Here is a 26,509-nt window from a genome sequence, read left to right as displayed (position 1 = left end):
TAGAAGAAAATTCGTGGTATAATGTGATGCCTTGCACATAGCAGGTAGTCAATAAATGTTTATTGATGGCTGTGATAGAATATGCTGGTACAGGGCACAGGCATCCTTTGTACATCACAGAAGTTTGAAGTTGCAAGGTAATCAGCGAAGCTGTGAATAGGAATCATAATATCAGTGGCCACTGAGACATTCCCCCACCCTGCCTAATCACACTGGGTATAATCATAATAAGAAAAAGAATTCCTTGGAGAGTTCAGCTCTTGCCCCATGACAAGGTACCATATATGGTACCATGGTAACAAAACTCAAGGTCTTAGACAACCTCCAGAAGAGAATCTGTGACCTTGGGCAAACCACCTGTATGTGCCTCTGTTTCCCCATATATAAATGTACCAGTAATAACATTCCAAATATTTTTCTTTCTTTCTTTCTTTCTTTCTTTCTTTCTTTCTTTCTTTCTTTCCTTCTTTCTTTCTTTCTTTCCTTCTTTCTTTCTTTCTTTCTTTCTTTCTTTCTTTCTTTCCTTCTTTCTTTTTTCTTTCTTCTTTCCTTTCTTTTTCTCTTTCTTCCTTTCTTTCATTTCCTTCCTTCTCCTGTCTTTATTTTTTCTTCTTTCTTTCTTTTCTCCTTCCTTCCTTCCTTTTTTTTAAAGGCAAAAAAAACCCAACCATTGGCATAGCTAAGGAGAAATACATCAATTGGTAGCAAATTTATTATATGCTAATGACTGGGACCATTTTTGGATAAACCAGCTAGTCTCCCCAGAAAAGACTTGATGTTTCTAGTTTATAAACAGAAAGAATAAGACAGAGGACTGAGTTCTTTCTCAGTGGACCCAGAGGAAAAAGAAAGCAAGCTGAGAAAGGGAACTGAGTTTTATTCAGGGGTGATTTGTACCTTAATGAGGATTGACCTATATGTGAGTTGTGATCATTCACTACAAGAATGGTTCTAAGAGGGAAGGAAAGTGTCATGGGTTTGAGGCTACAATAAGAGGGCACTATGGCATTCGATTTCCAAGGCTGTAGCACAGGAGGAAACTCAAAGCCTTCCGAGGACAGAAAAAGCATAAAGTAGAACAGTTAACCAGGTGGCCAGCCAGTATGTGGTCAATAAAGTTTAATCAGCAGGTGGCATTGATGACCCATAGCCTGATCCTATTCCCCTAAAAAATCAAGCTCTAGAAAGTCCCATTCTTACTCTAGAAATTATGAGTTCCACCCTTCTGAAGGGAATGCTGGGAAAATACTATGTTCTCTGTGTTATCCCCCTAGATCATCTTCTTTCTGAGTAGCTTCACCATCTTGTTATTCTGAGGGGGATAGATAGATCTACCCAGTCAAAATTAGCTTTGAGCCCCCACCTATTGTAAAGTCATATTTCCTTCCTGAAATGAATATATTTTACTAACCCGTAGTCATGTGACCTTTGCATAATGGAGTTGACCTCTCCTGAAAACAGATAAGCATGTTTGTGTGTTGTATAATAAAAATGAATAAATAATACATAATACAACCATATGCCTTATGGCTGGATACCAGAGCTTCTCCTGCACTCAGGCCTCAGCTTTTCGGTTTTATAGGTATGGGTAACTCATGACACATTGCTGTAGTCTTCCTATGGAGTAAAAGTATACCAATATATACCAAGTATACAAATATAAGTATACAAAGTATACAAATATAAAATTTTCAGTCAAATTAGGTTCTCTGGTTCTGGCTTCAAAGAATCCCTAGTTAAATGATCCTTAAGACAAAGATACCAATTAGGAGTTTTCCTTTCCACACATCAGGTGCCCTGGTATTCCATTTTCATTCCTGCCATTAGCACAAATTCATACAACATTATCACTTAGTAGGAAACAATCAATACATTTTGGGGTTAATCTTCAGAAAGTCAAGCCTCAGATGCAAAAGCAATTCATTAAAATTTTGGGAGGAGAAGGGAGGAGGAATGAATACCCTTTATTCATTTAGAAATGACTTATGTTTCATCTCTACTTGGACTGTGGATCTTCCCTAGCTAAGCTTCCCAGATAATCAATCTTGTGCAGACTTTAGGCAAACTTTCATCTATGCTATCTGACTCAAATATAGGAGTCCCACTTCATGGTGACACACTACGTGTGTGGTAGAGTCAAAAGAAAACTATTTGTAGCCAGGGTATCTGAGATCAAATCCTGTTCTGCCACTTCTCACTTGTGTAATCCTGGACAAATTACTTTTCCTCTCTGGGTGTCAGTTTCCAAATCTGTAAAATGAAGGGGTTGAACAAGCTGGTCTCTAGAACTCCTTCCAAGTCTACATCTTTGATCCTAAGTGTGTGAGTTTGGAATCATGATTTGCTTTCTCTGAAATAAGAATAAGCCAGAGAACCCAAGAGACTTCAGTCTTCATTGACCTCAAAGGTGCCATTGCATAGAACAACAACAAAAAAAATTTCCCCCACCCCCTAATAACCTTCTACATTTGTATAGCACCTTAGAATGACAAGACATTTCATTCTCATGACAACCCTGAGAGGAAGCAAAGGCAGATATAATTACCTTCTTTTTTTTTTAAGTGAGCCTCAAAGAAGTTAAATGACTTATCTAAAATCTCAAAGGTACTTGATCTTGAACTAGAAACCAGGTCTTCTGAGTTTGTTTTTTGTAGATGTGAATAACTCATGATGCAGTGATACAATTCTCCTATTGGGTAGCAGTATTTATATCCAAAGTATACAGATATAAAATTTTCAGGCAAATTAGATAATCTGATACTGGCTTCAAAAAATCACTGCTACTTCTAGGGCTGTATCCCAAAGAGATCATACAAATGGAAAAGGACCCACATGTACAAAAATATTCATAGCAGCTCTTTCTGTAGTGGCAAAGAATTGGAAATTAGAGGATGCCCGTCCATGGGGGAATTGGGGAATGACTGAGCAAGTTGTGGTATATGAATGTAATGGAATACTATTGTGCTATAAGAAATGATGAACAGGCTGACTTCCGAAAAACCTGGAAAGACTTGCATGGTCTGATGCTGAGTGAAGTGAGTAGAACCAAGAGAATGTTGTACACAGTAACAGCCACATTGTGGGATTACTAATATTGATAAACTTAACCCTTCCCAGCAATACAAGAATCTAAGACATCTCCAAAGGCCTCGTGATGGAAAATGCTATCCACATCCAAAGAAAGAACTAGGGAATTTGAATTGCTATTTTTTTCTCTTCTGTTGCGTTTTGTTTCCTCTTTCTGGTGGTTCCTCCTGTTGGTTCTAATTTTTACTTACAACATCATTAATGTGAAAATATGTTTAATAGGAATGTGTATGTAAAGCCTATATCAGATTGTGTGCCATCTTGGGGAGGGTGGTGTGGAGGAAGGGGGAGAAAAATTTTAAACTCAAAAGCATATGGAAGTTATTGTTGATAAATCAAAATAAATTAATAAAAAAAATTTTTAAAAATCACCATTAAGGGTACAAAGGTACCAATTAGGAGCTCTCCCCTCTGCACATCAGGTACCCTGAATTCCATTGATATCCCTGCCATTAGCCTAAGGCTCTTTTCCCCTGACTTATGTAAACCCAGAAATGGCCTTGACCTCTTCCATTTGAATATTTTTAAAAAGAAGGAAGAAGAACAGACTTTGGGATTCTTGATCTCAATTAGTGTGAAATGTGCTCAGCTGTACCTTCCTCCATTAAACATATTGTGTACTGACATTCTCCCTGGAAAATTAAAAAGGTGGGGGAGAGTTGAGAATAAGCCAAAATAATTTCACATATTGACTGCCTGTGTTATGGGAGATGGGCCGGGCAAGACCTCACCGCCTTAAGCTCCATTTGCATATTGACACACTCTACTATTGTTAATATTTGCATTGAATAAGTAATTTTCTAAGCTGACATTTTGCATCTAGTTAAATGCCAAAAAATCCAGAGAGATGTGGCACTGACCTGTAGCACCGACTGTTTTAGGAAGCTCATTTTGCTCAGGCTTGAGAGTAAGGTGGCTAGCATTTATTTTCGCATTTGTGAAAATTTTCACTTCTGATCTTTTCTTTCTTAATGAAAAATTTCTAAGTCTAATATTTTGTTTACAGTGTGTGGGACAGGCATTTTCCTAGAATGAATTGTGTCCTTCAATAAAGTACTCTTCTGAGGTCTCATTGTAGCCTGGAGGTACCTGGGCTCTCAAAGGCTATACCAGCGAGCACAAACAAACTCTGTAGGCCTACTAAGCAGAAATGGTCATTTAGTATAGGCCTGGTGGTGAATGGTGTGTCTGTCATTCAAGGATTAGCAGGCTGGCTACTAGCCTTGAGCACATGGACTTCAGAGCAATTACACAGGAAATCTCAGCTGACAGGGTTATAACTTTTTTCCACCTCCAAATCATCTTGAACTTCTGGCTTATATAAACCATCTTCTGATTTATAACAGGCTCCCACAGCCCTCCTCTACATACAAAAGGTCTTTTCAGGTGGCTATAGAAATAGCCCCTTCTTGGTCCACTCAAACATCTCTCTGTTTTCTACTCCATTTCTGCTTATGAAGAATCAATGGCCTTTCATCTCCTCTTTTCTCCATGCTTGTACAGTATATATCTCCCAGAGATGGAACAAGGGTAGGGCAATCAGGGCTTTGTCTAGGGCACTAATAGTGAGAATATATTGTCAGAACTTAACTTCTAGGGTCAGCTAGGTGGTGCAGTGGATAGAGCTCCAGCCTTGGAGTCAGGAGGACCTGAGTTCAAATCCGACCACAGACACTTGACACTTACCACTTACTAGTTGTGTGACCTTAGGCAAGTCACTTAACCCTCACCACAAAAAGAAAAAAGAAAAAAAAAAAGAACTTAACTTCTTTGGCAGTGTAGAAACAACTGAGCTTAGCACCTAGTTAACAAGTATAACCCAAGCTTCCAGCCAATCCTGGGGCATTTGTTTACCTCAGAAGTGACTTCTAATTGACAGAGAAAATGCTGAGATAATTCTGTGTGAGAAAAATTGGTGCTAGAACTGCTGATTGGAGAATCATGTATGGTTCTAGGCATTCTTTGGTGGAGAGAAAGAAACTGTGGAAGCTTCAGATATGTGGTGGAAGATAGCTCCTCAAATGCCCTACTTTCTGGCCAATCTCCCTCGACACTTTGGATAGAGAATTTCCCCTTGAATGAGATCTAGAGATCTCTGTTGGTTTCAGCTGAGATATCCTATTCCTAGCTGGACAGCTTATTCACTCTTTTGTATTTTCTAGTGTATTCTAACCTGTAGAACTTTTTCAATTTCTGTTTGTTGTTTTGCTAGAATAAGTGGTCTTAATTTCTACACACTATTTGTGAAGGTCTTTTGTGTAATCAGCATTGGTGGGAAAGAGTCAAACTGGCAACTCTAAGCTAAAGACTAGAGACCAGGGAAGCAGCTTTTGTTCTGAACCAGACTTGTACCTCATGACCAGAAATATTTGGGGAGGGTAGGGAAGATGTAGTTCTAGCCCAGGACCCTTTCTTATAGATTATTTGTTCAAGCATTACCCAATTGATGTGTATACATTTGGTTTCCAGTTATTTGCTACAACAAAAGGGCTGCAATAATTATTTTTGTGTGTGTGTGCTTTCCCTTTCTTTGATCTCTTTGGTATATGTGACTAATAGTGGTATCAATGAGTTAAAAAGTTTTGCATAGTGTAGTAACTTTCAGGGTATAGTTTCAAATTGCTTCCTAAAATGACTGGACCTGTTCACAACTCTACCAACAATGCATTAATTGATCTGTCCTCTCACAGCTTCTCCCACTATTGTTATTTTCCTTTTTGGTCATCTTTGACAATACTATGGGTGTGAGATAAAACTGAAGAGTAGTTTGGTTTTTATTTTTCTGTCACAGGTATTTTTATTAACAGACCATTAGAAAAATAATCATGGTAGAGACCTGTAGTTCATTCTTCTAATAAGCCTGTTGATCTGGTCTTCCCTGTTATCAGCATCTCCACCTTCCACAAAATGTGTAGTTTTTTTCTTCATTCCACCTCGTGGAGAAGATAATTTGAAGGGCCACGGGAAGTTGTTGGCAGCTTTGAAGTGCTTGCCAACAGTGTAGATCTCATGGATCAAGTCCTCCATGCAGATAATTCCATATTTACCAAGAGATTTTGCAACAAGGGCATTATCCGTCAGAGCAATTCTGTTTCTTGATCTTGCCATAACCACATTTGTAAATCAAGTCATTCACAGACTTGAGGTTTGGGTAACCCCACACAATGTATGGTTCCACAATCCTCAGCATGTTAATCAAAGCCTTATTAAGCTTAACAAAAGTGCTATTGAAGATTTGGCAAAGATGAAGAAGCTGCAAAATTTTTTGGACCTTTGGCCTAACACCATTGATACCTCTGATTCTGATCACAAAGGCTAACTTGGGTTCAGCAGGTACATAGTAGTTGCCAACTTTGTGTGTCATTCCAGCCAGCTGGATTTCATTTCTGTACATCTGTCTGTACTCCTTATGGTAGGCTTTAGCTTTTCATAGATAACTTTCCTCTGTATTTTACAGAGCTTTTTTACAGCCATGTTCTTCTTCAGGCATTTGGCCTTCAGCATTGCAAAAGCCTTTCACTTTTTCAGAAGGGATTCTGGAACAGATGGTAGCTTCTTCTTTTCTTTTACGCCAGCCATGATTCCAGCCAGAAAAAGAGCTGAAGAGTAGTTTTAATTTGTCTTTCTCTTACTATTAATAATTTGAAGAATTTTTTTCATGTGGTTATTGAGAGCTCAGTTTTTTTCACTTGAGAATTGCATGTTCCTATCCTTTGACCATCTATTGGGGAAATAATTCTTGTTCTTACGTATTTATATCAATTCCTTCTATATCTGGATATCTGACTTTTATCATGAAATTTGTTGCAAAGATTATTTTTCCAGTTAACCATTTCCCCTCTAATTCTAACTACATTGCTTTTATTTGTTCAAAATAATTTTTAATTTTGCATGGTCAAAAATGTCCATTTTCTCTCATAAGCTCTTTTCTATTCCTTGTTTATTCAAAGACACTTCTTCAATGCATAGCGGTGAAAGGCATCATCTTTCAATCCCCTGTAATTTGCTTATGGCATGACCTTATGCATCTTGGTTGTGTATCCATTTGGAGTGTATTGTAGTATATATTGTGAGAAGTTGATCTCATCATAATTCCTCTCAGACTGTTTTCCAATTTTCCAAGAAAATTTTGTTGAATAGTGAATCTTTTTTCTAGTAATTGTTGTCCTTGGGTATGTTTAACACTATGCTACTTTGTTCAATTGTCTCTTTTTTTCTTCATTCTGCCTCGTGAAGAAGATAATTTGAAGGGCCACGGGAAGTTGTTGGCAACTTTGAAGTGCTTGCCAACAGTGTAGATCTCATGGATCAAGTCCTCCATGCAGATAATTCCATATTTACCAAGAGATTTTGCAATAAGGGCATTATCCATCAGAGCAATTCTGTTTCTTGATCTTGCCATAACCACATTTGTAAATCAAGTCGTTCACAGACTTCAGGTTTGGGTAACCCCACATAATGTATGGTTCCATAATCCTCAGCATGTTAATCGAAGCCTTATTAAGCTTAACAAAAGTGCCATTGAAGATTTGGCAAAGGCAAAGAAGCTGCAAAATTTTTCGTACCTTTGGGCTAACATCATATATCTAATCTGTATATCTAATCTGTTCCATTGTTTAACTTTTCTACTTATTTAAAACAAGTACTAAATAGTTATGATGATTACTTTTTTGTACTTCTATCTGAGATCTGGTACTACTAGGCCCCTTCCTTTCCCACTTTTTTCATTGTTTCCCATGAGATTTTTTTTTTTATCTTCTGTTCTTCCAGATAAATTCTATTATACTTCCATATGGCTCTTTAAAATAATTTTTGGTAGTTTGATTACTATGGTAAAATTTGTAAATTAATTTGGGCCACATTATACTTTTAGTTATCACTGCCCAATTAGGAGAAATTAATTTATTTTTATTTATTTTATTCTTTATTTAATGAAGAGCATCTTGTAGTATTCATTCTGTAGTAATTTTGGATTGAAGTTCTTTATATATATATTTTTACTTCGTTTTGTTAGTAATTTATAGAAAAATTGTTGATTTTTGTGGATTCATTTTATATCCTGGTGCTTTATTAAAGTTATTAATTATTTTTATTAATTTTCAATTTAATTTATAGGGTTCTCAAAGTAAACTGTCATATCATCTGCAAAAAGTGATCATTTTGTTTATTTCATCAATTTATTTTTACTTGTTTTATTAATTTAGCTAATATTTCTAAAAAACTATACCTGTTTGAAAAGTGGCTAAAAGATGAAGAGATGAAGAGATGAGGACACTGGGAATGCCAAAACATATGATTTAACTCTTCCCAGGCATGGCCTCTTGTGAGATGGTTTGGAGAGAAGAACACCAATATTCAGCAAAGGATGCTTTTAATATTTCTGATTGTCTGCATTGTTTATCAAATGTTTATGGCCTAGAACAGGGGTTGACAAACTATGTCTAAGGAGCCTAATTCTGTCTGCCATGTTCTTGTTTTTTTTGTTTGTTTGTTTGTTTGTTTGTTTGTTTGTTTTTGGTTTTGTTTTTTTTTTTTTTTGGTATAGTCCTCAAGTAAAGAATGAATGATTATGATATTTTTAAATAAAGTTTGGGATTTAGCCCTTTGGCTGTAGTTTGCTAACCCTGGCCCTAGAAATTAATCAATTTTTGTAAATGTTTCACTCACAACTGAGAAATACATATGCTCCTTTCTATTCCCATTTAGTAATCGTCAGAGACCCATCATAATCTAACTTTTCTAAAATTCTATTCAGGTCCTTAACTTCTTTCTTCTTTATATTTTTATTAGATTTCTCTAGATCTGAAAGGGGGCACATTGAGTCCCTAATTGTTATGGATTTGCCGTCTATTTTTCCTTGTAATTTATAACTTTTTTTTTATCCTATGGATGCTATCCATTTGGTGAATATATGTTAGGTATTGATACTATTTCCTTATCTATGGTACCTTTAAGCATAATATGATTTCCTTTTTTTATGTCTTTTAACCCCTCCTTTAACCATGCCAACTTTGCTGTTTCCTTATCTGAGATCAGAGTTGCTACCTCTGTTTTTTTTAAACTTGCTTAAAGCATAATATATTCTGCTATAGTTACACATTTTGATTCCATGAGAATTTTTATGTTTTTGTTGTGTTTTTCTTAAGCAACATATTAGATTTTTTTTTCTAATTTACTCTACTAGCCTCCAATTTATTAGTGGGTACAGCTAGGAGTGTGGTAGTTAATATTTAGCAATCAGTCACCCAAAACAAAAATGTACGCATTGCACACATTTTATTTTTTTTTGTTATCTCATATTACATAAGTGTTAATTTATCACCATTTTACTATTACCTTCTTAAGTATAGACAACTAACAAAGCAATAAATCAAGCCCTGATTTGTAGCTATTGTTATTTTCTGAGGTATAAATACTTTGAAAATGTAATAATCAGTTCTTACAAGGACTCCAGCACATCCCAAAATATGGCACCATATCCACATTCATAGTTATTATTGTTAATTATGTATTTCTCTCCATCATATCCTCTTATACTTTCCTCCTCTCTTATTTCCCTTGTTTATATTAAAGCAAATGGAAAGACAAAAGGAATGAGATAAATATTAGAAATCTTTAATTGAAGGGATCTGACCCAACCTACTCCTCTGTGCCTTCTCTCTTTATCTGGCCTAGATCACGGTAATTGGTTCTTACGCTTTCTTTCTCTACCTCTGACCCCCTTTTTATGATCCACTGTTCAAAGCTAAAATTTGTTTGGCTTGTCACTATTCCCACCCTGACTCTACTCTCTCTATTAAACTCCCATCTCCCTGTTCCCACTTGTATTCCTATTGAGTTGAATGTATTTTTATACCAAACTCCTTGAGGGCAGAGATGTCTCTCTTTTTTCCTTATTCAGCTATTCCTTCCACATTGTGACTTTCCCCATCGAGGTTTCAATATATCACAGGTCGGCATAAGAAATTAAATGGGAATCTGCGGGGGAGTTTTGTAGAAGCCACAGATGACACAAAAAGTCCAGCAGACAACACAGAAAAAGTTTAGAAACTCAGAAATGCATAGAATATATGTATAATATTGTATAATATCAACCAAAATTTTAAAACAAAGTACTGTAAACACCTCATAAAAGAAAAAGAAAAAAATTCAGACTTCTTTTCTAGAATGAAGGAAGAGCCAAAACATTTTTTTGCATGGATTTTCCTGATGGTGGAGGGAGTGGGGATCCTCCTCTCCCCACCACCAATGTGAAAGGGATAACCACATATGTATTCCCAGCACTTAGCCCAGTGCCAGGCACATAGTAAGTACTTAATAAGTGCTTATTTTATACCGGCCTGCCTGCCTGACTTCCAGACACTTTGTTAAGCTTGGAATTGGGAGAAATAAATAGCCCTTGTCGTCCAGGAACTTACAACTCAACTCTGTAAGTAATGCAAGCTCAACAACCTAGAGATTCATAGCTGTTTATTTTGAGTATCAGGGGGCCTTGCATAAAGAAAACTTCATATGAAAAACTTAACAGAAAGATTATTCCATTTGCAAAAATGTTCTCTGACTAACAAAAAGATTCACTGCAGGGCTTTTTTCAAAAACCACCTCCCTGTAGTCCTTTTAACATAGATCATTTACGTTTGGAGATCATTGTGCATTTTGTTTTTTTTGGTTCTGCTCTCTCCACTTTTCATCACTTCATACAAGGCCATTCACCTACTTCTCGGTGTTGTAGATACTCATTGATTCTTAATATTCCATTACATTCCTATACTTAACTTGTTCAGCCATTTACCAATTGGTTTCCAGTTTTCGTGGGGTTTTTTGCTTCCACAAAAAAAAATACTGTTATGAATAGTCTGTTATATATAGAATCTTTCTTTCATTAGTCTCCTTGGTATATATGGCTTGAGTGGAATTGCTGGGTCAAAGGGTATGAACAGTTGAGTGACTTTCCTTACATAATTCTTGATTCTGACTCTTCATTTTATACAAAGAGGAAACCGAGCCAGAGAGAGGAAGAGAAGGAGAGAGGAGAAAAGGAAGGTGGAGAGAGACAGAGAGAAGGGCAGGAGGGGGGGAGGGAGGGAGGGAAGGAATGAGAAAGGGAGACAGAGATAGAGAAAAAGAGGGGGGAGAGAGAAGGAGGAAGGGAGAGAGAAAGAGAGATAGACAGGGACAGACAGAAACAGAGAGAGGGTGGGAAAGCAAAGAGGGAGAGAGGAGGGGAGAGAGAGGAAAAAAGAAGAGGGGGGAAGGGAGAGGGGAGGGAGGGATAGAGTAACTCACAGAGTTACTAGTTAATAGCAAACATAGGTCTCCTGATTCCAAGGTCGGAATTCTTTGCACTTAAACGTCTGCTTCCCTCCATTTTTTTAAGGTAATTGGGGTTAAGTGACTTACCCAAGGTCACACGGCTAGTAAGTGTCAAGTGTTTGGTCTGAGGTCAAATTTGAACTCAGGTCCTCCTGACTTCAGGGCCGGTGCTCTATCCACTGCGCCACCTAGCTGCCCCCTCCCTCCATTTTGTTGCCCATCACTAGATCAACAATAGAATTGTACGTGGGGATGAGTGAGGCAGGGTGGAACACTTGTTTTAACTAAAGTTATTGTTTGTCCTTCATTCTTAGAGAGGACCATGACATCAAGAAGGTGATGCCATGACTGGGAAGTGAATTGGATTTAAGTGAGGCAGGGCTGTGCAAGGTCACCGCCTCACTTTCACCTCTGGAGCCTTCTGAGTCCGGTGGCAGGATATAGATCAGGACAACTGGAGATGGCCCAGGATGCAGTGCAACTGAAGTAATAGACTGTGACTGAAAAGGAAATTACATTAATTCAGTGTGATTAGCAATGACTAACTAGACAGATGTCCCCACTTCTTCCCCTCATGCAGATCTTGGCCAGCTTATGACTTAGCAGGTAAATTCTAGGGAGTGACCTCAGGGACACTGAAATCATACACTTAGCAAGTGGCAGAGGCAGGATTTGAACCTAGGTCTTCCTAAATCCAAGAACAAACTCTATCCACAATCTTATTATGTTGACTCTACATTTTTATATTACCTAATGATTTCAAGGAATGCTATATCACAGAATTTCAGAGCTGGGAGGAACTCAAGTAGCCATGTAGTTCAACCTGTATCAAAACAAAACGTATCCTCACTATAACAGATCTGGAAAGGGGTCATTCAGCTTCTACTAGAAGGCTTCCAGTGAGAGGAAACCTACCACTTCACAAGGTAACCTGTTTCCCTTTGGGACCATTCTAGTTGCTAGGAATTTTATTTTCCACTAACATCAAACCTGTCTCTCCTCTTCAGCTTCTACCCATTGTTCCTAATTCTGCCTTCTGGGGCCAAATTGAAAAAGACCACCTTTCAAGGTCTTGAAGACAATCACATTCCCTTTGAGACTTCTCAAGGCTAAAAATCCCCATTTCTTGTAATCTATTCTTACATGGCATAGACTCAAGGACTTTCGGCATATGATTTCATATGCAAGTTAAGTTCCTTACTCATTTTTTTCCTACATTATCAATACCTTAAAGCTCTGCATCACATTGTGGAAGCCCCCTCCATGATCCAAATTGCAACCAATCCATATTATAGTCAGAGCATTGCCTAAGACCACAGGATGTCCAATGACTTGCCACGCTCAGCTAGCAAGTCCCAAAGGCAGGATTTGAACACAGGTCTTCCTGATTCCAAATCCAAAAATCTATACACTGCCAAGCTGCCTTCATCACATTCTTAAGAACATTAAATTGACAAATGAAAAGACTACGTCCTTAGTACATTCAAAATCCAGCTCTCTCTCCAAATACTCATTTTTTTATGTTCAGGACATTCATAGTAGGTTTAGTTTAAAATTTTGAATTTAGAGAGATCAAGGTGTTTGAATCAAATCAAATCAACATATACATATTGAGCACCTCTTCTGTCCTTGGCACTTTGCCTGTTGCTGTGTTTAAAGTTAAATTTCCCTAAGTAACTTGGCATCACTTTAGACTGGCCCATTGTTTAATTCTGTAGAATTTCTGCACACAAAACTCCCATGGAGCTTGAAGGAGAATTGTGGCATTGGGCTGGAGATATAAGCCTCAGCAAGTCAAGGCCATTGCCAAACCAACTGGGGGAACTCCCCTCCCCACTCCCCTTCACAATAGCCCCAGCATGATGTAATTAAAATGTGAAATTTAACCTTCAAGAAAAGAGCTGTCTTTCTCTACACAGTGGAGACTTTGGACACACACACACACATACACACACACACACACACACACACTCACCCCAAGGTTTTTCCTTTCTCCAGTCCTAGAAATATTTAGGGCTTATATTTGCACTCGGGATTCAATACTGTAAACATCGAGTAGTCACAACTGCCGAAGAACCAAAAAAACAAAGTTCTCACCACCAGGGTCCTTGGAACCATCAAATGGTTCGATGGATGTGCTTTTATTAATGGAAATGACAATAAAGAAGATTCATTACTGACTGCTTTGCTGCAACACCCTAAGCACCAGTGAGCCTTTCTTTCTATCTGACTTGTAGCTAAAACCTCCTATACATTTTGTCTCCCTCTATTACACTTTGCACTCCTTAAGAGCAGTGCCTGTCTTACTTTTTTCTTTCTGTATCTCCAGCATACTGCTTTGCGCTTAGTAAGAACTTAATAGGTGTTTTTCATTCATTTTATTGATTCATGCAGGTTGTAGAATTTGACTCAAATCCCATGAAGTAGTTCAATTTTATTCAGAATAGAGCCAAACTATAATGTCCTATCCTCTCTGGGAGAAAGGATGGAAGGAAGGAAAGAAGGGAAGGAAAGGGAAGGAAAAGAAAAAAAAAGGGAGGGAGGAAGAGAAAAAGGAAGGAAGAAAGAAAGAGAGAAAGAAACAAAAAAGAAAGAGAAAGAAGGACAGAAGACAGGGAGGAAGTAGGGAGGGAAGAAGAAAAGGAGGGAAGGAGGAAAGGAAGGAAGAAAGGAGGGAGAGAGGAAGGGAGAAAGAAAGGGGGAGAGAAAGAAAGAGAAGGAAGGGAGGAAGGAAAGAAGGAAGAAGGGAAGAGAGAAAGAAAGGAAAAGAAAGAAAGAAAGAGGAGGAAGGGAGGAAAGAAGGAAGAGAGAGAGGGGGAAGAAGGGGGAGAGAGAGAGAGAGAGAGAGAGAGAGAGAGAGAGAGAGAGAGAGAGAAGCAAAAAGAAAATGTCAAAACAGCTTGATGTATTTTATTTCACATTTCATGAAGGCATTACCTTCATAAAAGGCAGATGTACTGAATCACGTAAGGGTCTATCTACGCAGGAAGTTTTGCTGTAATTTAACCAGGTCACACCAAATACATTGTCATTCAGCCTGTGAAACTGTTTGAACTTACAAGGAGTAACCCAGCAACCACAATCACCCTGTGTGTCTGTTATACTTGGATGATACAAATGCAGCTCAAACAGAGTCTCATAATTTTACAACGTGACAAAAAATTGTTTCCAATGCTTTCCCTCAGTGTGACAATAAGTGTGTGTGTGATGATGTTATGTGTGTGGGAGTACTGAATTCACAAAACCCACTTATGCGTAGGGACTATAGAATAGTCACTCTTAATAAACATCCCACCATGCTATACCTCAGTCACACAAGGCTCCTGGAAATTGTGTTTTGCTGTTAGACATATCTCAAGAGATTATCTGGACCTATCACACTCCCGGTATATCTCACAAAATTTTCTGTTTTGAGACAAGGAATTTGGAAGAAAAAGCAAGATAGAGTAAAACCTCACAACTGAGGTCCAGACGTTAAGAATTCAGAATTTTTATCGTTATGGACAGAGATTGGTTTGAAATTTAGTTTTACACTAACAGAAAAAAGGGACTTGGTAAGGAAGTGAGTAGCATAAATAAGTTTTCAAAGTACATGGGTGTGGTTGAAAATACCCCTTTTTAATTTCAATACCTTAGCTAAATAAGAACACTTTTTGATTGAATCAAATAATCAAAAAGTGCCATGAACCAGGTCTGTACAGTTTCTTGAATCAATCAAAGGAATTATGTGAGAGACTAGGTCATACTATAAATCATTTGTATAAAAGGAAGAAGATAGAACATCCAATTGTCATAACTGTTGAAGAACCAAAAAACAAATTTCTATCTCAGAACAAGAAAGACAGATTTTGAGGGTCTACATTCAGGAGTCTGGAGCAAGCACCCTTGAGAAGCCGAGAGAGGACTGGCATCTGTCTGAGGGAAGTCCCAACTCTCCTCTCCACTGCACATACCTTTCTATCCAATATCTACCTTTTTATCTATAACCTGCTCTTTTGTTACCCACATGTTTTCTAGTAAACTGAATTTTGCCTCAGCCATAAATTCGGGTTGGGTAGAAAGTTTAACCTCTGCCGAGGTGTTAGGAATTTTTCTACCTGAGGGCTGGGAAGAATTGTAACTGGAATCAGAACTTTTAATCTAAATTAAACTCCCAAAGGCTGAAGGAGAAGGAATCAAATGGACTTTAGGGACCATTATATTGCCACTTAGGCTTAAAATAAGCTAATTATTGTAACAGGTTGCTACAAAGGGAGAACACAGCCCTTTTCAAGCACATATATATGAAAAATTCACATGATAGTTACAAACGATTCTTATTTATTCATTAAAGCTAGTTTGTTGCAGTACTCAGCAACATTTCATTGGCTATTAATTCATACAACTGAAAACACTTAAAATGAATAAAAATTATTTCCAAATACTCTAAAATATTTTGAATATTTATTATTTTAAAATACCTATTAAAAATAACCTGAACTGACCTTCTTCCCTTAATTATCTCAAATTATGGAAATATTAGTTTTAAGTTGAAATTGTGCTAGCATATTCACATTTAAAGCAATCACTCTGAATAAAATCTTCTAAAAATTTTACTTTTATTATTTTTTAATTTTCAAATATTTATTTTCTTTATCTCTTCCTCCATACTTTAACAATAATGTTTAAACTTCTCAGTTTAACAATAATGACAGAAAGAATACCTTCATAAAATATGCATAATGCAAAAGCAAATTCCTTCATTGGCCATGTCCAAAAATATAAGTCTCATTTATACACTGTGTCTGTCACCTCTCTTTCAAGGGAGAGTAATATGCTTCATCTTTAGTCCTGTGGATTCATAGTTTGTGATGGTATTGATCAGATTCTAAAGTCTTGCAAAATAATGATTTTTTAAAAATAATTTTATAATGTTAATATTGTCACTATATATACATTGTTCTCCTACTCTATTAGTTCATACACTTCTTTTCTGCTTCCTCTGAAAATGTCCATTTCATCATTTCTTACGGCAAAATAATTGCATATAATATTCTTAAGGGGCATGAGGAGAAGCCTGAGATTGAAGAAGCAATGAGTTAGAATTTAAAAGTTGAAGCACAAACTCTTATGGCAACTTCACAACAGCAACTAATAATTTGAATATTCAAGGCAATGGTAAAAACATGCCCTGGGGCAGCTATGTGTCACAGTGGATAGAGCACCGGCCCTAGAGTCAGGAAGACCTGAGTTCAAATCCAGCCTCAGACACATAACACTTACTAGTTGTGCGACTCTGGGCAAGTCACTTAGCCCTAATTGTCTCACCAGAAAACAAACAAAAAAAACAAACAAAAAAGAAACATGTCCTAAAATCAACTTTGTAATTCATAATGAGACAACAATATATAGCCCATGTTATCCCCCCTGCTAAGGACATATGCGTCTGGAAATAAAAGTTCTGTTGGCCAGGATGGAATTCTTTAGGTTGTTTTTTTTTTTTTTTAAAGGATCAGAGAAGGCCTGAGTTTCAAAAAGACAGCATTATTAGCCCCTGCGTCAAGGACTGGCTCTCTGGAGAGGCAATGAGGAGTTCCAGGATCAAGAAATGAGCAAACATTTCGTGTTTGGACTATTTTTCTTCTGGCCACCACTGCTGCCCTCTTGACACATATGTAGAGTCTCGGGAGAAAGATTTGATTGGATTTAGGTAAATAAGAGCAAAGAAGAGTTGGGATGGGCTCTGGAGAGACAGAGTAAAGAAGGCAAGCTGGACTGTGGCTGCCACCACTTGATCCACTAGGACAGATGGGGACTGCTGAAATAAGAGCCAGAGGACTGTCTAATGAATGGTGAAATTCACCCTGGTCATCTTGTAGATAGCAAAGTGTCTTTTCCCCTCCTTCCCTCCCTTTCTTTTCCATTAGAGCAGATGTCTAATCCAAAATCTTTCTGTTCATTAAGTTTTTTAATAATTTAGGATTTAATTAATACTTTAGTGCTGCTTACCTTATATAAAAATATGTAGCTCATAAGTATCTTTTATATGTTTCATTATTTGTGAATGGGGCTTGTAAAAGAGTGACTGGTCTTGGTATATGGACTAAAGTGAACATTGATAGATCTGGATACTGACTAGGAACTTAGGGCTGATTTTAAGGGAAATGATATTGATTTATTAATTTTTATACATGTGCCAAATTAGGTAAAGCTAGGTCTGGGGCTTTTTTCCCTTAGGCAAAAGTGAGTTAATCACCTTTGCTTTTTGATAGAAGGCTGGCTTATCCAGTCATGCTCTCTCCTCTATTGCTCCCCTGCTCCCCTTTCTCATGCATGTTTGGAGGAATCTTTCTGTGGAGCAGAATTGAAGGCAATGACTAGAGAATAGATCCTGGTGGGAAGGAAGAAGGAGTATCTGAATATGGCTAGTAATACCCATCTACTAAGGGTATAGGCCAGAGGAAGGAATGAGTCCCTCACCCTTTTGTTTTCACCTTAATCAAAAAAACCTCCAAACCTAGTCAGTAAATGGCTACAAGTACAATAGAGACAAATTCAGTTGAATTTCAGTGGCAATTAATTATTATGGTGGCTTCTGCTGGGTAAAGAGGAAGCTATGGTATGGTGGATGGCAGGTTGAACTTGGCTCTGGGAATCAATCAACAAGCATTTATTTATTAAGGGCTTACTATGTGCCAGGTACTATGTTAACTGGTAGGGATATAAAAATAAAGTGTCCTCCAAGAATTTTCTTTACAATGAGAGAGACAACTGTACATATGGTATGTAAATTACTTGAAACAACTAATAATTTTTGTATGGTTTTATTTTCTCAAAGTAATGGTCATGAATATGTATACTTCTACCGAAACTAAGTTGACTCAGAACATCTCACATTGACCATCTTTAGTCAGTTCCTTGCCATTTAAGGGCTAGATTTCATGCTACATTCACGTGTTTCATTGTTCTCTTCTGTTACAATTTTATTTCTGTAATTTGATTCTGTGTAATTTAATTCTGGAAAGTGGGAGAGGGAGAGGAAGAGAGTGAAGGACCTGAAGGACAGAGAGAGGGAGAAATATGCAAAAGTTATAGCTTTTAAAGAGCACACTTCAATGACTGTTAGAGACATCTCAGTTGTTATTGGTATAGGGAAATCAAGGATTATTCAGTCTTCCAATGAAATGAAACCATTTGCACTGAAGCGAAAAAAAAAAGGTGTAATGGAAAACAAACAAAAAATGCCAAGAACTGACAAACCATTGATGTAAAAAAAAAAAAGCCTAATTAATCTTATGAAAACAAGCAAAGAGCTTCAGAGGGATTTAGTAGTTGGAGGGGTTATTATTAATTTCTCAAAAGTGCAGCATTAAGCTTTTTTAAAATTGAAAAAACAATTACAACAGTAAAAAATTACTAACTTGACACAAAGAAAAAGAAACCCACTTGTTATGAATAAGACAATACAAAGACTGAAGTAGTAATACATGGAAAAAAAGTAATTTTTACTGATGAAATGCACTTTTTTATTCAAGGCTGTACCAAAATTGAAGCCAGATGACATTTAGGTGAGTCTCTAGTGTCTGAATATCTTCAAACTAGAAAACATCTAACTAAAACTGCTTTGGAGATTAAAAAAATTTTTTTTTTACTTCCAGTGGGCTTGGGAGTCTTCTCCCCATTGCAGGAATGATGGAATATATATATATATATATATATATATATATATATAAAATGTTGATATACTGAGAAGCAGAATTGTTTTAGTATTATGGAAATTCCCAGATAGAGATAGAATGCTGAATATGACCTTACACCATGTCACACATTATGAAAGGAGAAGTAACTCCCCCAATGTGTGAAGACAAACATGCTTCAAAGACTCTGGGACATTACCTGATTTTAAACCCCACTGAAAAGCAATAGGGCTATTATCAAGGCTAGACTTGAAAGAACAGACTGTTCTTCAAAAAAATGTTTAATATTTAACATGCTGGGATTGAATCATACTATTTTACTCCCTTTATTTTATTTTTTGTCTGTTTTTTTTATACCATGGACAATATGGAAATATGTTTTGCTTGACTTCACATGTATAACTGATATCAAATTGCTTACTTTCCCAAGGAGTGGTGGAGGGAATTTGGAACTCAAAATAAAAAGAAATTTTAAAAATTTGCATGTATTTGGGAAATATTTAATGAAACAAATAAAAATATATTTTAAAAACTTGTTAGACTGAACAAACTATAGTATGTAAACAATGAAATACTGTTCTCAAGAGAAAAGCATATTAAAAGGTTTTTTTGAAGATGTAGAAAGTTATATTCAGTATTTATTTTACTTCATCCCAGGTAATTCACAACCCATTGTATTTACGTCTCTACATAATATATACAAAATTTTAAAAAAAAGTTGTGTTGGGAAGGAGTAAACTAGCAGTTGGGGGGTCAGGATGGGCTTCAAGTAGAAAGTGACATTTGAAATTTCTTGAAAGAAACTGGAGATTCTAAGACATAGCAGTGAAAAGAGAGTGCACTGGGAAGAGTCAATGCAAAGGCACATTAATGGGAGATGGGAATGCTGGAAGTACAGAGCTTCCAGAAGGCCAGGATGGCTGGACTGCAGAGCATGTGAAAGCTAGTAACATTTAAGAAGGCTAGAGGGGGTGGAAAAATCTGGTTATGAGGAGATTTGAATACCAGACAATGGGCTCAGACCCTTTCCCTTGGTTACCATGGCTATATGCCTGTAGCTGAATGCAGAACCACCTGATTCAAGTGGCCAATGTCATTTGAAATCTGCCTTGCACTTGATACCGTGATCTGTCCACCTGTTTATTTCCTGTTTCTGGAACTTTTCCCCAGTAGCTTATCTTGCTCCTGTGTGTCTGGACAAAATTGAGCTGGAAGAGAGTAGTCTGGATTGCCTTTAGAAAATTGCACAGTTCTTTTAATAATCCCAAACCCTGCTCCCTGAAACAAAAGCCCATCTTCAAAACACTAATATTCTTGCAATGATGCTGTCTGGCTGTGAGCTATGGAACACAGCAGTTTTCTGAAAAATAGAAGTCTAGGACTATCCCTGAGTATCCAGTGCTATCTATCTTCTGTCTACACAAAGCACCCCTTTCTGAATCCCTTTTCAAGCTTCCTTTTTCCTCAATGTTTCATACTTCTATATTGTAACTCCTTGTTCCTGACCCCCTCCCCACCCCAAACCCAACAAATACATCAATCCCTTCAGTGTCTTTTATTTTTAATAGTACTTATTTTTTCTCCAATTACATGTAAAGACAATTTTTAGCATTCATTTTTACAAGATTTTGAGTTCCAAATTTTTCTTCCTCCTCTCCCCTCCCCTCTTCCTAAAATGGTAAGCAATTTGACATACGTTATATATGTGCAATCATGTAAAACATATTTTCTTTTTAGTCACAGCTGTGAAAGAAGAAACAGACCAAAAGGAAAAAAAAACATGAAAAAATGAGGTGAAAAAAACTAGTTTTGATCTACATTCAGAGTCTATCAGTTCTTTAATGTGGATAGCATTTTCCATCTCAAGTCCTTTGTGATTGTCTTGGATCATTGTGTTGCTGAGAAGAGCTAAGTTATTCATCATTAATCACCACACACTGTTGCTAGTACTGTATACAATGTTTTCCTAGTGTTCCTTAATTTACTACACCTCCTGTTTTGCTTAGGTGTAAAGTCCCTGGCCTTGTGAGGAGTAGAAAGAAAAGAATCTTTTCCACTTGTTCCCTTCTCCTTTCCGTGACGGGGATAGGATATACTTTTGGGGCCAAGAGGAAAGAGCCTCCCTCACAAGCTATCTTCTCATGAAAGATGATTCTTGTCATGTCATTATAAAACTACACAAGTGAAAGGTATTATCTGTATTTGAGGGGAGGAATTTCTCCTTTTGGCAAAGTTAACTGGAACGTGTTGTTCTTTAGTTTTCAGTCAGTTGGGTCCAACTCCTTGTGACCCCATGGACCATACTGTCCATGGGGTTTTCTTGGCAAACATGCTAGAGTGGTTTGCCTTTTCCTTTTCCAGTGGATGAAGTCAAGTGGAGGTTAAGTGACTTGCCCAAGCTCACACAGATAGTAAGTGTCTGAGGTTGGAGTTGAACTCACATCTTCCTGACTTCAGGCCAGCACTCTATCCACAACCAGTGACTAAACCCAGAGCTTTGGCTTCATTACATCATGCTCAACTAACTGAGACAATCGACCCAGATTGATGAGTCAAGGAATGCTAAAGAAAGCTCAAATGTAATATGAAAGCTCTAACCCTCATAGGGGATACTAGGAGCCTTAATTAGGGGGAGGGAGTGAGAGAAGAGAGGGAAAGCATTTATATAGCATCTGTTATGTGCCAGGCACTGAACTAAGCACATCCTTACAACAATTCTGAAAAGTAGGTGCTGATATTATCCCCTTTTTACAGTTGAGGAAACTGAGGCAAACAGAGGTGAAGTGACTTGCCCAGTGTCTTGAGGCCAGATTTGAATTGAAGGCATCCTGACTCCAGGCCCAGGGCTCCATGATTTCATCAAAGTAGTTACTCTACTTCCCAGGAGACCAAAACTTCTCTAAAACTTAATATCTCTGAGAGATTCTGTCTTTAACAAATTCTACTCTTGAAGCCAACTAGGTGATGAGCCTCTCCAACTACAACTAGGCTCATCCTTAGAGGACATAGGCAGGCTCAACAATCACCAGGCTCATTCACAAAGGCTTTTCAGCTTGATGAGACCAGCCAGAGCTTGCCCTCTTCTGGGAGTCTTTCAAGGATCCACGGTCCCCTCCACACCACAATGAAGCACAGGAGGAAAACTTTAAAAGAGAATTTGACTGAGTATCCTTGGGAAAAGAGAGTCTTTTTAATACTCAGATGAAGCATGAAATCCTGTGAGAATAACTACAGTAATGATGACTGGAAATTCCTGGCCACCAAAGAAAGAATGATGAGGTTCCCTCCCCTCTGGCTTCCCTGAGGCTTCCCAGTAACCTTTGGGGGTGGCGGAGAATTTTGTTATTACGAAGAGCTACGTATTTCCATGGTGATGAGACTTTCACTCCCCACCTTAAGATAAAAGCCATAATTGTGAGTGCATATTTTCAGAGCACACCATCTGCCAGGACACTTACTTCTTTAAAGGAAAGTGAACAAGAAATGGAGGAATCTGAGTATGCCTCTCAGAGCACAGTCTGGATGTACTAGAACATCAGGGCACAACAGGCCCACCCTTAATGGACTCTTATATTTGAACTTGATGAATTTTAGCTAGGATACCAACCTCATTAAAAAACCATCTTCATCTGGAGCTTCAGTGTTGTTCAGAGCAGAGCTGCCACTACTGAGAAGAAGAGGAGTGCCATAGAATTACAGAGTCATGAGACTGAGTTAGCATTTGAAGGGAGCTGAGAGGTTATCTAGTTAATTCATTTCAATTCTATTAAGTGTCTATTATGTGCCAAATAGACACTTGGATAAGGACTTGGATACAAAGACAAAAATAAAACTGCCTGTTCTCAAGGGGTTTACATTCTATCAGGGGATAGATGTATAATTATAGGCATAAACAAAATATAGAAATTAGAAATAGGAATTTGATCTGTGATTTCAGTGGTAAAGGAAACTTATTTATCCATAAAAGTTGGCACTTCTCTGCAACTTGCAGCCTCAGAGATTTGCTAGACACTAAGAAATCAAGGATCAGAAAGCTTTTGTGTGATGGGTGAAACTTGAACGCAGGTCCTCTTTATTTCAAGGTCAGCTCTCTATCCATTATACCCTACTCCCTCTCATATAACATATATAAAAATAAGTTACCAGGTAATTTTGATGAGGGAAGGAACTAGCATCTGAGAGATCAGGAAAGGTTTCATATAAGTAAAATTTGACCTTAACTTTGAAGGAAAATAGGTCATCTAAGAAGCAAGAATGATGAGGGAGTATATTCCAAGCATGGAGGAGAACTTGCACAAAACCTCAGAACTGGGAAAAGGAATGTTATGCATGGGTAGCAAGAAGCCAGACTGGATGGGTTAGAGAACATGAAGGTGAATAATATACACAATAAACCTGGAAAAATATTAAGTGCCTACCATTGGCCATACACTATACTTGTGAAGTTAATCAATAAACATTGATTAAATGGATGCTATATATGCCAGATGCCGGGTATACAAAAATAGGAAAAAAATACAATCTCTGTCCTCAAGGACTGTGCATTCTAATAGAAGAGCCAACACACAAATAACTATGTACATGCAAGATACAAACAACGTACATGGAAAGTTAGAAAATAATCTAAGTAGGAAGGCACTAGAAGTTAGAGGAGGAAACCTGGTGGAGCCAAGATGATAGAGTAGAGAAAGCACTGACTTGAGCTCTCCACCCTCACCCTCCAAACAAACTTAAAGTAATGCCTCAAATAGGAGGGGCAGAGCCAACAAAAGGTCAGACATTATGCCAGCCCAAGACAACGTAGGAGGTCAGAAAGAGAAATCTGTGACATGGGAGAGGAGGCTGACCTGAAATCCATGTGAATGAAATACCAGCAGTGGGAACAGGTGATGATGAGAGTAGCAGCAGCAGCTTTGGGAGATCTTAAGCCAGAGATGGCAAGGGGACCTTGCACCTGGTCAGAAAGAGATTACAAGGTATCCCTGTGTAGCACTGGAGGCAGGACCAGATGCTGTTTGGCAACTCCATTGCCAATACCCACTTCTGGGTCATAGTTTAAGGGAGAGAGGAGTACTTTTGGTCAAGGCAGAATGGAAGGGGTAGTATCACTTCTGGTCCCAAAGGATCAGGACCCTTGGTATCATTTCTGGTCAAGGGAGGAGGGGCCCTGAGAAGTAATATTGATTATAACCCCAAGGGATCAGTGTCCCTTCCTGGATAAGAACCAGAGTGCAGACCAAAAGAGTAGTGACCACCCTCATCCCAGATCACAATACCTTGGAAGCACTGAAAACTTCCAAACCACCAGAACTTGTTCTAAAAACAGAAACTTGAGACAATGCCTTCCCTCACCCTCACTTAAAGAACAGAACCCAACCTTAACATAAAATTCCAAATAGAGAAATAGGGTAGGTAAATGAGTAAAGTGGAAAAAAAAAAAAGAACCCAACCATAAGAAGCTACTATGGTGACAGGGAAGATCAACACATAGGCTCAGAAGGAGGCAGTGAAGTAAAACAGCTACAAGCAAAACCTTAAAGAAAAAAAAAATGGTAATTGGACACAAGTGTAATAAGTATCCTTGGAAGAGCTAAAAAATTATTTTCAAAATAAAATAAAAGTGGTAGATGAAAAGTTAGGTAAAGAAATAAAAGCAAAGGAAGAAAATTATGAAAAGACAATTAATAGCTTTTGGTAAAAAAAAAAAAAGTCACAAAACATACCCAAAAAAATAACACTTTGAAAAACAGAATTGGTCAAATAGAAAAAAAAAAAGAAATGCAAAAACTCACTGAAGAAAATAATTCCTTAAAAATTAGAACTGGGCAAGTTAATGACTCCATTAGACATCAAGAAACAATAAAACAAAGTCAAAGGAATTTTAAAAATAAAAGAAAATGTTAAATATTTCATTGGAAAAACAATTGACATGGAAAATAGGTCCAGGAGAGATAATTTAAGAAGTATAGGATTACTTGGAAGCCATGATAAAAAAAAAAAAAAGAACCTAGAAATCATATTCCAAGAAATTATTGAGGAAAACTTCTTCAATATCCTAGAACCAGAGGGGAAAACAGAGATTGAAAGAACTCACCTATCACCTCCTAAAAGAGATCCCAAAATGAAAACTCCTAGGAATATTATAAACAAATTCCAGAGCTCCCAGGTCAAAGAGAAAAATTTCAAACAGCCAGAAAGAAACCATCCAAATATCATGAGGTCACAGTCAGGATCACACAAGATTTATCAGCTACCACATTAAAGGAGTAAAAGGTTTGGAATATGATATTCCAGAAGGTAAAAGAGCTGGGATTACAATCAAGAATAACCTACCCCAAAAAACTGAGTATACTCCTTCAAGAGGAAAAAAATGGGTATTTCATGAAATAGAGGATTTTCAAGCGTTCCTGATTAAAAGACTTGGGGTGAATAGAAAATTTCACTTTCAAATGCAAGACTCAAGAGAAGCATAAAAAGGTAAACATGAAACAGAAATAGTAAGGGACTCAGTAAGGCTAGTAAGAGAGAAAGAAGGTTAAACAAAAGAAAGAGGATAGAGATAAATGCACAGTTGGTAATCATGACTGTGAATGTGAATGAGATGAACTCACCCATAAAGAGGAAGTGGACAGCAAAATGAATTTGAAATCAAAAGCCAACAATGTGTTGTTTACAAGGAACACACATTTGAAACAGAGAGACACACATAGAGTTAAAATAAGCTGCTGGAGCAGAATCTATTATGCTTCATTCTAAAGTTAAAAAGGCAAAGGTAGCAATCAAGATCTCAGACAAAGCAAAAGCAAAAAATAAACCTAATTAAAATGAATAAGCAGGGAAACTACATCTTGTTGAAAGGAATCATAGACCGTGAAGTAGTATCAATGCTAAACATATAAGCAACAAAAGGCATAGCATCCAAATTCTTAAAGGAGAAATTAAATGAATTACAGGAGGAAATAGACAGTAAAACTATACCATTGGGGGACTAAACTTTCCCCTCTTAGAACTAAATAAATCTAACCATAAAACAAATAAGACAGAAAGCAAAGAGATGAATAAAATCCTAGAAAATTTAGATATGATAGACCTCTGGAGAAAACTGAATGGGAATAGAAAGGAAAATACCTTTTCTCAGCTGTATACGACACCTTCACAAAAACTGATCATGTATTAGGGCATTAAAACATTACAACCAAATGCAGAAAAGCAGAAATATTAAATGCATCCTTTTCATACCACTAATGCAATAAAATAATTTAATAAAAAGCTGTGGAAGCATAGGTTAAAATTGAATTGGAAACTAAATAATGTAATCCTAAAGAATCATTGGATCAAAGAACAAATCATAGAAGCAATAAATAATTTCATGAAAGAGAATGACAACAATAAGACAACATTCCAAAATTTGTGGGATGCAACCAAAATGCTAT

General features: G+C 37.3%; 1 pseudogene; it reads right to left on the bottom strand.

Annotated features, from left to right (window-relative positions):
• Window positions 1-5,910: 5,910 nt before the first annotated feature.
• LOC114052743 lies at window positions 5,911-6,666 on the bottom strand (annotated as a pseudogene).
• Between the last annotated feature and the right edge of the window lie 19,843 nt (window positions 6,667-26,509).

This window comes from Vombatus ursinus, unplaced genomic scaffold (assembly GCF_900497805.2).
Source record: "Vombatus ursinus unplaced genomic scaffold, bare-nosed wombat genome assembly UNPS02014809.1, whole genome shotgun sequence".
NCBI classification, from domain to species: domain Eukaryota; kingdom Metazoa; phylum Chordata; class Mammalia; order Diprotodontia; family Vombatidae; genus Vombatus; species Vombatus ursinus.
The sequence above is the reverse complement of the archived record's forward strand: the minus strand, read 5'-3'. Positions and strand labels throughout refer to the sequence as shown.